Raw genomic sequence first — 12446 nt, forward strand, 5'->3', positions numbered from 1 at the left:
TTGAGGAAAAGCAGCATGGAGGGACCAGAGAGACAAGACAGGAGGAGAATTCTTCAAAACACCCCTGGGCATAGTCTAAAAGCTAGAAGAGAAGACACTGTCATAATGGAAGACAGTGCTGGAGACCATCAAAAATAGTTTAGATAATTAAAAAGACTCTGAATCAAAGCTGGTAGGAATTAAGAAAAAATAGATAGGGAATTCGGAAAGTAAACTGAGGATTTTTCAAAAGTAAAACAATCAAAAAAGTAGGAGGGAGAGGAGAGAAAGGATAAGAAAGACATGATAAGAAAATTAGAGCCTGGTCAAGAAGGAATAGCATCAAAATAATGGGAGTTCTAGAGGAAGCAATGTGGGTTCAATCCCTGGGTCGGGAAGATCCCCCGGAGAAGGAAATGACAACCCACTCCAGTATTCTTGCCTGGAAAACTCCACGCTCAGAGGAGCCTGGTGGGCTACAGTTAATGGTCACAAAGAGTTGGACATGACTGAGCACGCATGCACACACAGAGGAAGCAGGGACATGCAAGGGAGAGAATGAAAATTCCGGAACCCAAGAACAGGAGTTTCCGCATAAAAAGGGCCCCCTGAGCGGCCAGCAGAATGGCTATAAATGGACGCTGCAGCAATATACATCACCATGAAATTCCAAATTACTAGAATCCAAGAGATGATTCTACAACCTTCTAAAGAGAAACTTGTTTTCATACAAATGATCAATAACCAGAATGGTTTGGGCTTTGCAATAGCAACACTGAAAGCTCAAATGGAGGAATGCTTTCAAAGTTCCCAGGGAAAATGGCTTTCAACTGGAATTCTATACCCAGCTCAGTGTCAATCAAATGGGAGAGTAGAATAAAAATGTTTTCACTCAAGACCTTAGGAAAAAAATCTCCCTCCTGTGTTTCATTTCTCAGCAAGCTATACAGAAAAGTTCCCCACCAAAAAAAAAAAAAAAAGCAATAAATCAAGAAAACAAAACAAAACAAAAAGACATGGGATACACAATACAGGAGGTGACAAAGCAGAGGCAAAGAGGACCCCAAGATACTTGTAAAAGGCTCTTTCTGTCTTCCAAACTGGAGTTCTTCAGAAGCTTCCAGGAGAAACCTCTTTAAGATGATGAAGTTGATAGAATGTTTAGTGTATCTGACCATTTTGAGAGGCAATTTACTAAACCAAGAAAAATTTGGAGGCTGAATTAGTAAAAATATATAGAAAAGAAAGCACATTTTCAAAAGAATAATTAACTCCAGGGAAACCAAACTATGGTATTGTGCAGAGAAGTAAAAACTAGTTTTAGTATGCTAGGTAGCTTATGTGAAAATAGCATTTACGTGAGCATAATAATGTGACAGGGAATATTGAAAGAAAGAAAGAAAGTGAAGTCGCTCAGTTGTGTCTCTGCAGCCCGGTGGACTGTAAGCAACCATGCTCCTCCGCCCATGGGATTTTCCAGGCAAGAGTACTTGAGTGGGTTGCCATTTCCTTCTCCAGAGGGTCTTCCCAACCCAGGGATTGAACCCAGGTCTCCTGCATTGTAGGCAGACGCTTTACCATCTGAGCCACCTGGGAAGTCCTGGAATATTAATATTAATCTAACTAAATAAATCTAATGTAATAATCTAAATAAATCTGTTCATGGGATTTGCCAGGCAATAGTACTGGAGTGGATTGCCATTTCCTTCTCCAGCAGATCTTCCCAACTCAGGGATTGAACCCAGGTTTCCTGCATTGTAGACAGACGCTTTACCGTCTGAGCCACCAGGGAAGAAAGCAATATAATAACAAATAAATCTAACTAAGTATTAATCTAACTAAAATTACTCTAAAGCTGTATTGGGTGGATACAAGTGTGCATTTGCAGCTGGGGCAAATGGCAAGGTATGTGTGATGTTGTTCAGTCGCTCAGTCGTGTCTGATCCTATTCTACCCCATTGACTGAAGCACACCAGGCTTCTCTGTCCTTTACCATCTCCTGGAGTTTGCCCAAACTCATGTCCACTGAGTTGGTGATGCCATCCAACCGTCTCATCCTCTGTCGTCCTCTTCTCCTTCTGCCCCCAATTCCTCCCAGCATCAGTCTTTTCCAATGAGTCAACTCTTCACATGAGGTGGCCAAAGTACTGGAGCTTCAGCTTTAGCATCGTTCCCTCCAAAGAAATCCCAGGGCTGATCTCCTTCAGAATGGACTTGTTGGATCTCTTTTCAGTCCAAGGGACTCTCAAGAGTCTTCTCCAACACCACAGTTCAAAAGCATCAATTCTTTGGCACTCAGCCTTCAGGGTCTGTGAAGAAGAGCTAAATCCCTTTGGTCTACAGTAGGAAGCTAATATATACAGTTAACAACTGAGAAACCAGCAAGTATTATGTAAGCATGCTATTTGGAGATGAACCCTCAGACTGAAACAGTTCAAAGCGGTGCCTCTAGGGAGTGGAAATTGGCTGGGGGATGGAAAATGGTGGCTTGCTATTTTGCAAAACAAGTCTTGTAGAGATCTTTGCCTTTTTAGGCTGCATGTACTGATTTGATTTTAAAAGCTAATTAAAAAAAATATACTGCATTAGTACAGAGTATTCAAGTTGGATTGTGTTTGGACAGTCATTTTGATTCAGGTGGGTGAGGGCAGATTTCATGCACCCAAATCTCTGGTGAGAAGACTTTCTGGGTGCCTCGCGTCTATCTTGTCAAAATAAACTTGGCGTAGCAGGTGGCCGGCCACTCTGCACACAATCTTGCCGAGCTACTGGCTAAGGGAACGGTAATCTGAAAGCCTCTCAGCACTGTTTACTGAAGAACAAAGGAAGGGCTCGTGCAGTGCTGTTTCCTAGCTCTGCTGCTAAAACCACATTGTTTAAGGTCCACCATTCTTTGAAATTTTTTAAAATTGCAACAGGATAGAAATTTCAAAGACCAGTCAAAAGGCTTCACACGCACTCAATCACTACTAAATAACATACCGACCTGATAATCTGTTCTAACAACAGCACCGGGGAAATCGGAACCATGCCTTGGAGAGTTTACGTCTAAACACACCTGACATATTTACAGAAACGGACACGTGCCCGTGTTTCAGCTGAACCATCCTGCTTTCTGCACTGGTCTTCACACACCTTCGAGTGACTCACGGTGCTTTAGAAGTTGCATTTTCCCCAGGAAAGATTCGCTAGTATTGATGGGAGACAGGAGTTCCAGCCTAAAGTTCATAGTTTTGAGTAGTTGTCTTCAGTGACCCACACCACGCTTCCATACACTCACTAGCTCCAAAGTTGTTCCTGAAGGGCACACAGAAGCAGAGTTTCCACCGCGTTTGACAGCTTCTATTGTGCTCTTCCATGATAGCGAAAGCTGTGTGTCAGCCTCTGTTACTGATACTCCCTGTTGTGTTTAGGAAAAAACCCAGATGCCCAGGCTACAACCCCAGAATGCTGAATCTGGGTCTAGGGAGGCACAGGCACTGGGGCTCCTCAGATGATGCTAAGGAGGAGCTCAGGTTGAAAGCCATTGACAGCTTCCCGATACACACAGGAAAGAACCTCAGGTCTTATCACGGCCCCCAAAGGCCCTGCACGACCAGTCTGGTCGCCCTGCCCTCGTTCCCTGCTCACCACACTCTGGATGTGGGCACCTCTTGGCTGTTTTTAGACCCAGGAACCCTATTCCCATCTCAAGCACCTGCTCTTGTCAGGATCCTCCGGAATGTTCTGTCCCTGTCTTGCTCCCTTACTCCATGCAGGTCTCTGCTCAGATGTCACCATTTCAGACAGGCCCTCCTGGGCTGCTCCTTCTAAATATCGGGCTTCACCCCTCACTCAGTTTATTTTTTCTTCATAGCACTTTATCAACACCTGACACTACATTTATTAGTTTATCTGGCCTATATCAGTGTCTGGAAAGTGGGAGAAGCTTAATAAATATGTACCGTACATATATAAATGAGTGGATGAGGATGTAAGTTAAATAACGCAAACTGCTGCGCTTGATAAATGTGAGTTTTTTTCCCAATTACACAAAGCCAGCGGCTTCCAGATGCTGCCTGGTGCCAAATCGGGGAACAGCGACCCCTGCTGGAATCTGTACCCGAGTTCCAGAGAGAACAGAGTCTATTCATGCCAGTCCCAAGAATGAACCGTTTAGAAAAAAAATACATAGTGTATGATGAGACCTTCGTATGTGCATTCATGAAACATTCCTAATAAGGTATTCCCGACATTTACAAAAGCCTTTTGCTGGCACGTTGTCCCAAGTTTTTCCAAGGGTGTTCTCTCTTCTGCCATCTTGTGGCCAAACTGGGGAACTTTCAGGAGAGCAGTTTGTGATGGCCTGCCTTCCCTGATAGCTCAGTTGGTAAAGAATCCGCCTGGAATGCAGGAGACCTCGGTTCGATTCCTGGGTCGGGAAGATCCGCTGGCGAAGGGATAGGCTCCAGTTCAGTCGCTCAGTCGTGACTGGTTCTTTGCTACCCCACGGACTGCAGCACCCCAGGCCTCTCTGTCCATCACCAACTCCCAGAGTTTACCCAAACTCATGTGCATTCAGTCAGTGATGCCATCCAACCATCTCATCCTCTGTTGCCCCCTTCTCCTCCTGCCCTTAATCTTTCCCAGCATCAGGGTCTTTTCCAATGAATCAGCTCTTCACATCAGGTGGCCAAAGTATTGGAGTTTCAGCTTCAGCATCAGTCCTTCCAATGAGTATTCAGGACTGATCTCCTTTAAGATGGACTGGTTGGATCTCCTTGCAGTCCAAGGCTTGGACTCTCAAAAGCCTTCTCCAGCACCACAGTTCAAAAGTGTCAATTCTTCAGCACTCAGCTTTCTTTATGGTCCAACTCTCACATCCATACATGAACACTGGGAAAACCATAGCCTTGACTAGATGGACCTTTGTTGGCTACCCACTCCAGTATTCTTGGGCTTCCCTTGTGGCTCAGCTGCTGAAAAATCCACCTGCAATGCGGAAGACCTGGGTTTGATCCCTGCGCTGGGACGATCCCCTGGAGAAGGGAAAGGACCCACTCTAGTGTTCTGGAGTAGAGAAGCCCGTGGGCTAGACAATCACAAAGAGTCAGACACGGCTGAGCTACTTTCAATTCACTTTTTTCTTTTCTGCTTAGTCAAAAGGAAGAATCTGGGCTGGGCTTGCCCAGGGCCATTTGGTAAAATACCTGTGGTCATTTAACCAGGACCCCAGTGCTACCCAGCTTCTCCGGCTTCTGTTTTTTAGAAACAGGAAGCAACCGAAATGATAGCCTCAATTGGTGGCTTCTGCTGGGGGACAGCAGAGAGAAGTGTCTGAGGGCCACCTCCCCAGAGCTCAGGACAGCTCGACCTTTGTAGTCCCATTCTGATAGATCCCTGCACCAACCCATCCAGCTAGACTTTGACGATCTGGTCTGGGGACTCAGTAAATGCTTGCCACCTCCACGACAGCATGCTTTATCTATTTTGTGCCCCTAGTATGTTAAACTGCATTGAGCACCGTGTAGGTGCTGACTTAGATAGTTGAAGGGATGAAATAATAATTGTATTTATAGCCCACTTACTACTTGCCATGCACGGTACACTTTATACGCATTGTCTCCTAAATTAGGCTGACCACCCTGTCCCAGTTTGCCCAAGAATGTCCCAGAACACCTCCACCCCCAGTCCCTGACAGACAGGGACAGTTGGCCCCTGTATTAGTGCTGCCTTAAAATGCCACAGACTGTAGCTTCGACAACAGGAATTCATTTACTTACAGTTCTGGAGGCTGGAGGTTCAAGGTCAAGATGCCATCAGGGTTGGCTTTCTGGTGAGGCCTCTCTTTCTGGCTTGGGGGTGCTGGGAGCTGGGGGGCTGGAGAGAAGGAGGGAGGGAAAGAGGGGGCAGCGGTGTGGTGGGGCAGAGAGCTTTCACTTCTTCTAAGAGCGTGAGTTCCAAAGTGAGGGCTCCCTCGCTCCCTCCCAGCTGGGCCGCCTGCTGTAGGTCGTCAGCACTTACTGGACACACATGGGCTGTGTTGTTAGTAGCTGAGTGGGATGTATGAAGAATTCTTTGCAGGTCTGAAAACCAAACCAAGGACCCAAGTTAAGGTGGATGACCGACTGAAGGTTAGTCTTACTCCAGGTTAACCTTACTGAGGGTGTCTTACCGAGATAGAAATCTGCCAAACAGCAGGGGGCAGCTGGGAACGGCCTCTCTGCCCAAAGGGGCCCTTTAGAGAATGGCTCCCAGTACATTTTTGCTGGTGATTGCAAAGCTGGGAAACCTGTCAGAGTGAGTTCTGTGAGTTGGCCTGCACCTCCCTCCTCTTGCCTGTGGTGATGGGGGCAGAGACCATTTTAGGAGCTGTGCGTGAGATGGAAAGTGTCCAGGGAAGCACTTCTTCACTCAGTGCTGAGGACAGGACAGTCCCCAGGCACAAAGGCCCGCCGTCTGGACCCATCCTCTGACTCCTGCACAAGTAGAAAGCTCTTAGGGCTTCACAGCAGCCTCCGGCCTTAGGAAGCACAGGGATGTGATGTCGGAGGCCTGGCAGGCTTTCTGGAGAAGTCCTGCATGTCAGGGGCCTCAGCTCACCCCTGATCAAAGGCGGTCAACAGGACAGAGCCCGGCCAGTGCAAGGCTGTCTCGAGGGTACCAGGACAGCAGCCTTACAGATCTGTCCCCTGTTCCCTTTAAACCCATCTATGGAGCCTCCAGTGGCTTCCCAGGTGGTGCTAGTGGTAAAGTACCCACCTGCCAATGCAGGAGACATAAGAGATGTGGGTTCAATCCCTGGGTTGGGAAGATCTTCTGGAGGAGGGCATGGCAACCCGCTCCAGTATTCTTGCCTGGAGAATCCCATGGACAGAGGAGCCTGGTGGGCTATAGTCCATGGGATTGCAAAGAGTTGGACTGAAGAGGAATTAAAAAGCCTCTTGATGAAAGTGAAACAGGAGAGTGAAAAAGTTGTTTTAAAGCTCAACATTCAGAAAACGAAGATCATGGCATCCAGCCCCATCACTTCTTGGGAAATAGATGGGGAAACAGTAGAAACAGTGTCAGACTTTATTTTTTGGGGCTCCAAAATCACTGCAGATGGTGACTGCAGCCATGAAATTAAAAGATGCTTACTCCTTGGAAGAAAAGTTATGACCAACCTAGATAGCATATTAGAAAGCAGAGACATTACTTTGCCAACAAAGGTCCGTCTAGTCAAGGCTATGGTTTTTCCAGTGGTCACGTATGGATGTGAGAGTTGGACTGTGAAGAAGGCTGAGTGCCAAAGAATTGACGCTTTTGAACTGCGGTGTTGGAGAAGACTCTTGAGAGTCCCTTGGACTGCAAGGAGATCCAACCAGTCCATTCTGAAGGAGATCAGCCCTGGGATTTCTTTTGGAGGGAATGATGCTGAAGCTGAAACTCCAATACTTTGGCCACCTCATGAGAAGAGTTTACTCATTGGAAAAGACCCTGATGCTGGAAGGGATTGGGGGCAGGAGGAGAAGGGGATGACAGAGGATGAGATGGCTGGATGGCATTACCCGATGGATGTGAGTCTGAGCTAACTCCAGGAGTTGGTGATGGACAGGGAGGCCTGGCGTGCTGTGATTCATGGGATCGCAAAGAGTCGGACGCAACTGAGCGACTGAACTGAACTGGACACGACTGAAGTGACTTAGCATGCACACACAGTATGGAACCTCCAAGTTTCATTAGCACAAGCCAAACGTTCCATCAGATAAAAACCCTGGAGCTCTGGTCAGAAGTCAGCAGGATTTGGGAAGCAGGGACAAGGCTGCCGGGGCTGGAGGTGGGCTGTGTCCTCGCTGACACCCCTTGGAGCCCCAGGCCAGCCGGGCTCTGTCTTATTGATCGCCTGTGATCGGGGGTGAGCTGAGCCCCTGACAGGTAGGACTTCTCCAGGAAGCCTGCCAGGACTCCCATATCACAGGATGGAGGCGACTGCAAGGAGAACTGCAGCAGGAGGGGCGGAGGAGTGGGGAGTTGGGGTTCAATGAGGATAAGTTTGTTTTGCAAGACAAAGAAGTTCTGGAGTGGGCCGGTGGTGACGGTTGTATAGCCGCATGGGTGCTCATAACACCCCTGGACTCTGTAACTGCAAAATGGCTCAGTGGTGAACTTTATTTCGTATATACTGGGTTGGCAAAAAAGTTTATTCGGATCCCCCCAAAGGGGGGGGGCTCTCATAGCTTATAGAAAACCTTGTATGAATATTTGTATCGATCAACCCAGTATTTTGCCACAACTGAAAAAAAAGAGAACAAAACAGCCTGCTCTTCCTCTACGGCCCTCGCTGTGGCTTGCTGGCCCCTCCTCTGTGGCTCACCCCCACACCCCACCTCCCAAATTGGCTTCCCGGCAGCTGAGACCCTGGGCCCGGCATGGCGAGCTTCAGAGCTGATTGCCAGGACACCGGAGGAGCCAGTAATGGACTCTCCCTGGTGCTGGAGGTGTGCAAAACCCAGAGCGACTGGGGAGGGGGGTCCCAGTGTTTCCAGAACGTCATGAGATCTTTACAGGAGGGCCTGGCTCTCTCGAAGATGGCAAATGGTGTTTAATCCTTTTCCATGTAATCCTCTGAGAGCAGGACTTCCCAGTTCCCTATACATGCCCATCTTGCTCACTGAGGCCAGGCCCGGGGTGTCCACCTGGGTATCAGGTGAACTGCGTCTTTCTGAGGCCCCTCAGTCGGGCCCCCCCTCTGCTCTTGGACCTGGTACACCAGCCCTGCCATCACACCTGTGCATTTGACATACAAGGAGACTGGACACCCTGGTGACGGGGAGGCAGGCGCTCGTCCCTGCTCAGATGGGCTTCGGTTCGTGCTGGCTCTATGGCTGTGGGCAAGTTAATTAAGCTGGTTATGCCTCAGTTTTCCTATCTTTAAAATGGGGGTATTAAGACATTATTTAGTATTGTTATAAGGATTAAATTCATTTAATCCACACTGTCCAGTAAGCATTGGCAGTTGAGAGGCAGGTTTGTGTAGTGGTTGGTGGCCTGGGCTCTGGAGCCAGATGGTGGATGTGACCTTGGGCAGATTATCTGCTTTCTCAGTTCCTGTTTTTTCTCCTTTGTGGAATCAGAATAATAACAATAATCTACATTATAGGGCTGTTGCAAAGGCCACATGCTTCTAAACTTGACACAGTAAAGTGCTTCACAGGCCGTCTGCCCATATTCAGGGTCCAGTAAATGTTAACCACTATTATTTGTCATAAAAAAAAATGAAGCCGCAAAAAAAAAAAAAGTCCAAAATGCATGGCTACAATGGTTAATAAAAATCAAGCTGGAACATACATTTTACTGAATAGACCACCAAATAAATATCTTAGTACCCTGAAAGAAATAAAGAACCACCACCAAAAAGAAAAAAAAACAACAACATTATGGAGGCATGTGGAAGCAAAACAAGAATAGGCTGACATTATAACCACTTTTTAAAATATCCTCCACCAAAAAGTCTCTAGACAGTAAATGCCGGAAAGGGTGTGGAGGCAAGGGGACCCTCCGACACTGTTGGTGGGAATGTAAATTGGTGCAGCCACTACGGAGAACAGGATGGAGGTCCCTTTAAAATACTAAAAATAGAGCTGATATGTGATCCAGGAATTCCACTCCTGTGCATATATCCAGAGAAAAACATAATTTGAAAAGATACATGCACCCCAGTGTCCATGGCAGCACTGTTTACAATCGCCAGGATGTGGAAGCAACCGAAACGCCCACCAGCAGAGCAACGGACAAAGAAGTGGCACACGGGCACAATGGAATATCACTCAGCCATAAAAGGAATAAGACAGTGCCGTCTTCAGCAACAGGGGTGGGCCTGGAGATGATCATACTAAGTGAGTCAGACAGAAAAAGACAAATATACGATATCACTTACAGGCGGAACCTAAAAAATGATGCAAGTAATCTTATTCACAAAACAGAAACAGACTCACAGACACAGAAAACAAACGTATGGTTACCAAACAGGAAAGGGGAGAGGGAGGGATAAGTTGAGAGTATGGGATTAACACATGCACACTAGGATGTATAAAATAGATCATCAGTAAGGACCCGCTGTATAATATGCACAGGCAACTCTACTCAATACTCTATAATAACCTACATGGATTAGAATCTGAAAAAGAATAGATATACGTATATAAATAGCCTAATTACTCTGCTGTACTCCTGAAACTAACACAATATTGTAAATCAACTATATCCCAACATAAAATAAAAATTAAAAAACAAAACAGAAAACCCCCGGTATTCTGGCTTTTAGGTAAAAGCAATGAAATCCTGATATTTCCAAGGACTTCATTTCCATTTCAGACATTCTCCCAACCCACATAGGATCATACTTCAACACAGCCAACGTTAAAGTCAGTGAATTATTTTGGTTAAACACTGATCAGCCTGGGATTTAGAGAAAGGTGTAAAGCACAGAAACATGGGGGCCAGGGAAAGGGCAGGGAAAGGGTGGATCTGGCCCCAAGTATTCCCCCTGGCCACTCCTGCCCCATGACACCTGCCACTGTTCAAAGTTTTGTGAACAAAGTCTAAAACACCCAGGGTGGCTCCCATCAGTATTGATTCTGTTTGGAAGAAATGGGAAGATTACAGCAAGTTTACTCTGAAAGAAGAAAGAAAGAAAGTGAAGTCATTCAGCTGTGTCCAACTCTTTGCAACTCCAGACTGTAATCCACCAGGCTCCTCCATCCATGGTATTCTCCAGGTAAGAACACTGGAGTGGGTTGCCATTTCCTTCTCCAAGGGATCTTCCTGACCCAGGGATCAAACCTGGGTCTCCCACATTGCAGGCAGACGCTTTAGCATCTGAGCCACCAGGGAAGTCTAAAAACCCACCTCTAATGATCAAAGTGCCCTGGTGCCCCTCAGGCCTTCCTCTTACCCTTGAAAGGCCAGTGGAGATCACGTAGTTGTGATGTAAAGCATGCTCAGTGTTAGTATCAGAGTCAGTTGAGGAGCTGGTCTCCACTCAACATTTGGAAACCTGGTGTGTGTCAGGCACCCTGAAACAAAGGATTGCAAAGACCTCAGTTTGTCTCACGTTCTCTTCGTTTCGTAGGAGAGGAAAATGAGCTTTGCAAGGTGAAGAGTTGCTCATGTTACCCTGCAGTCGTAAGAAGTGTTAGGGCCAGAGTATCTTTTGAGGATTTAGGAGGAGCTCTCCTTTGATTACTGGTGGCTCAGATGGTAAAGTGTCTGTCTACAATGCGGGAAACCTGAGTTTGATCCCTGGGTCGGGAAGATCCCCTGGAGAAGGCACTGGCAATCCACTCCAGTACTATTGCCTGGAAAATCCCATGGGCAGAGGAGCCTGGTAGGCTACAGTCCATGGGGTCGCAAAGAGTCAGACATGACTGAGCGACCTCACTTTCCTCCTTGGATTATTGACAAGAGTCGGGTAAAGAAGCTGAGTGCTCATCACTGTGACTGCTGGTTTACCCCATCAAAGGCACACTGTGTAAGTTGGGGGTAGAAATGACCAGGGAGGGAAAAGTCATAGTCCCTTAGAGCTAGTCTTTCACACTAGACTTTGTCAACGAGGTCATTCAAATCCCTGCCGAATGCTCAGTTCTCAGCCTCTTCCATTTCACTCCTCTCAGTCCAAGAGATTTTAAACTGGCATTTAACACAGAGAGGCCAACTTCTGGAAATTAAATGGACAAAAGGATACAGAGCTTCCTGTCACAGAGCTTCTGATCCAGGGAAAGCTGGAGAGCCTCGATACCCAAGGGGTGAGTGCTGGAAGTGCAGAAGAGAGACAGCCAAATCGTTGTCAGGGCAACATGAATATGTTTTTGTCCAAAACCTGCCAACCATACCTGTAGCAGGTGTGAGCAAAAATCTTAAAGGGTCTAGAGATAAGCAAGGAAGCTATGAACAAACAGACAGATGGGACCAGCTGGGACCAAGATGGCAGCAGAATCTGATCTCTGACAGACCCTGAGTCTCATTATACACGGAGTTTACTATATTAGCATCATAAGCATATTAAATTATACCCCACCAACGGCCATGACTGGACACCGAGGACCAGCATAAGCAGAGCGGCACTCCACTTCCTTGAAACAGCCCTCCCCCCACCCCCGGGTAGATGGCATATGTTTCCCCATCATCAGCCTCAGTCCACCTCCTTTTGTCTTTATTCTGAAATCAAATCTCTCTCAGCCAGGAGGGTTAGAAGTTGATCTGTGAACTCAGTCTCCATTTCTCCATTCTTTGGCCACTGAATAAAGTTTGTGCTCGGTCAATCTCAGCTTCAGTTACGCTACGTGTCTACTTGAACTCAGCTTGGTCAAGGGCTCAAGCAGGGTCCATGCAACTCAAAGTAAAGGGAAAGTTGCTCTGTCGTGTCCGACTCTTTGTGACACCATGGACTTCTGCATGGAATTCTCCAGGCCAGAATACTGGAGTGGGCAGCCTTTCCCTTCTCCAGG

General features: G+C 47.0%; 1 non-coding gene across 1 annotated transcript; it reads right to left on the reverse strand.

Moving 5' to 3' along the window:
- Positions 1-1503: 1503 nt before the first annotated feature.
- TRNAC-ACA (transfer RNA cysteine (anticodon ACA)) lies at positions 1504-1575 on the reverse strand. Its single transcript has one exon. It is a non-coding gene; the product is annotated as a tRNA-Cys (tRNA).
- Between the last annotated feature and the right edge of the window lie 10871 nt (positions 1576-12446).

This window comes from Ovis aries, chromosome 10 (genome assembly GCF_016772045.2).
Source record: "Ovis aries strain OAR_USU_Benz2616 breed Rambouillet chromosome 10, ARS-UI_Ramb_v3.0, whole genome shotgun sequence".
NCBI classification, from domain to species: domain Eukaryota; kingdom Metazoa; phylum Chordata; class Mammalia; order Artiodactyla; family Bovidae; genus Ovis; species Ovis aries.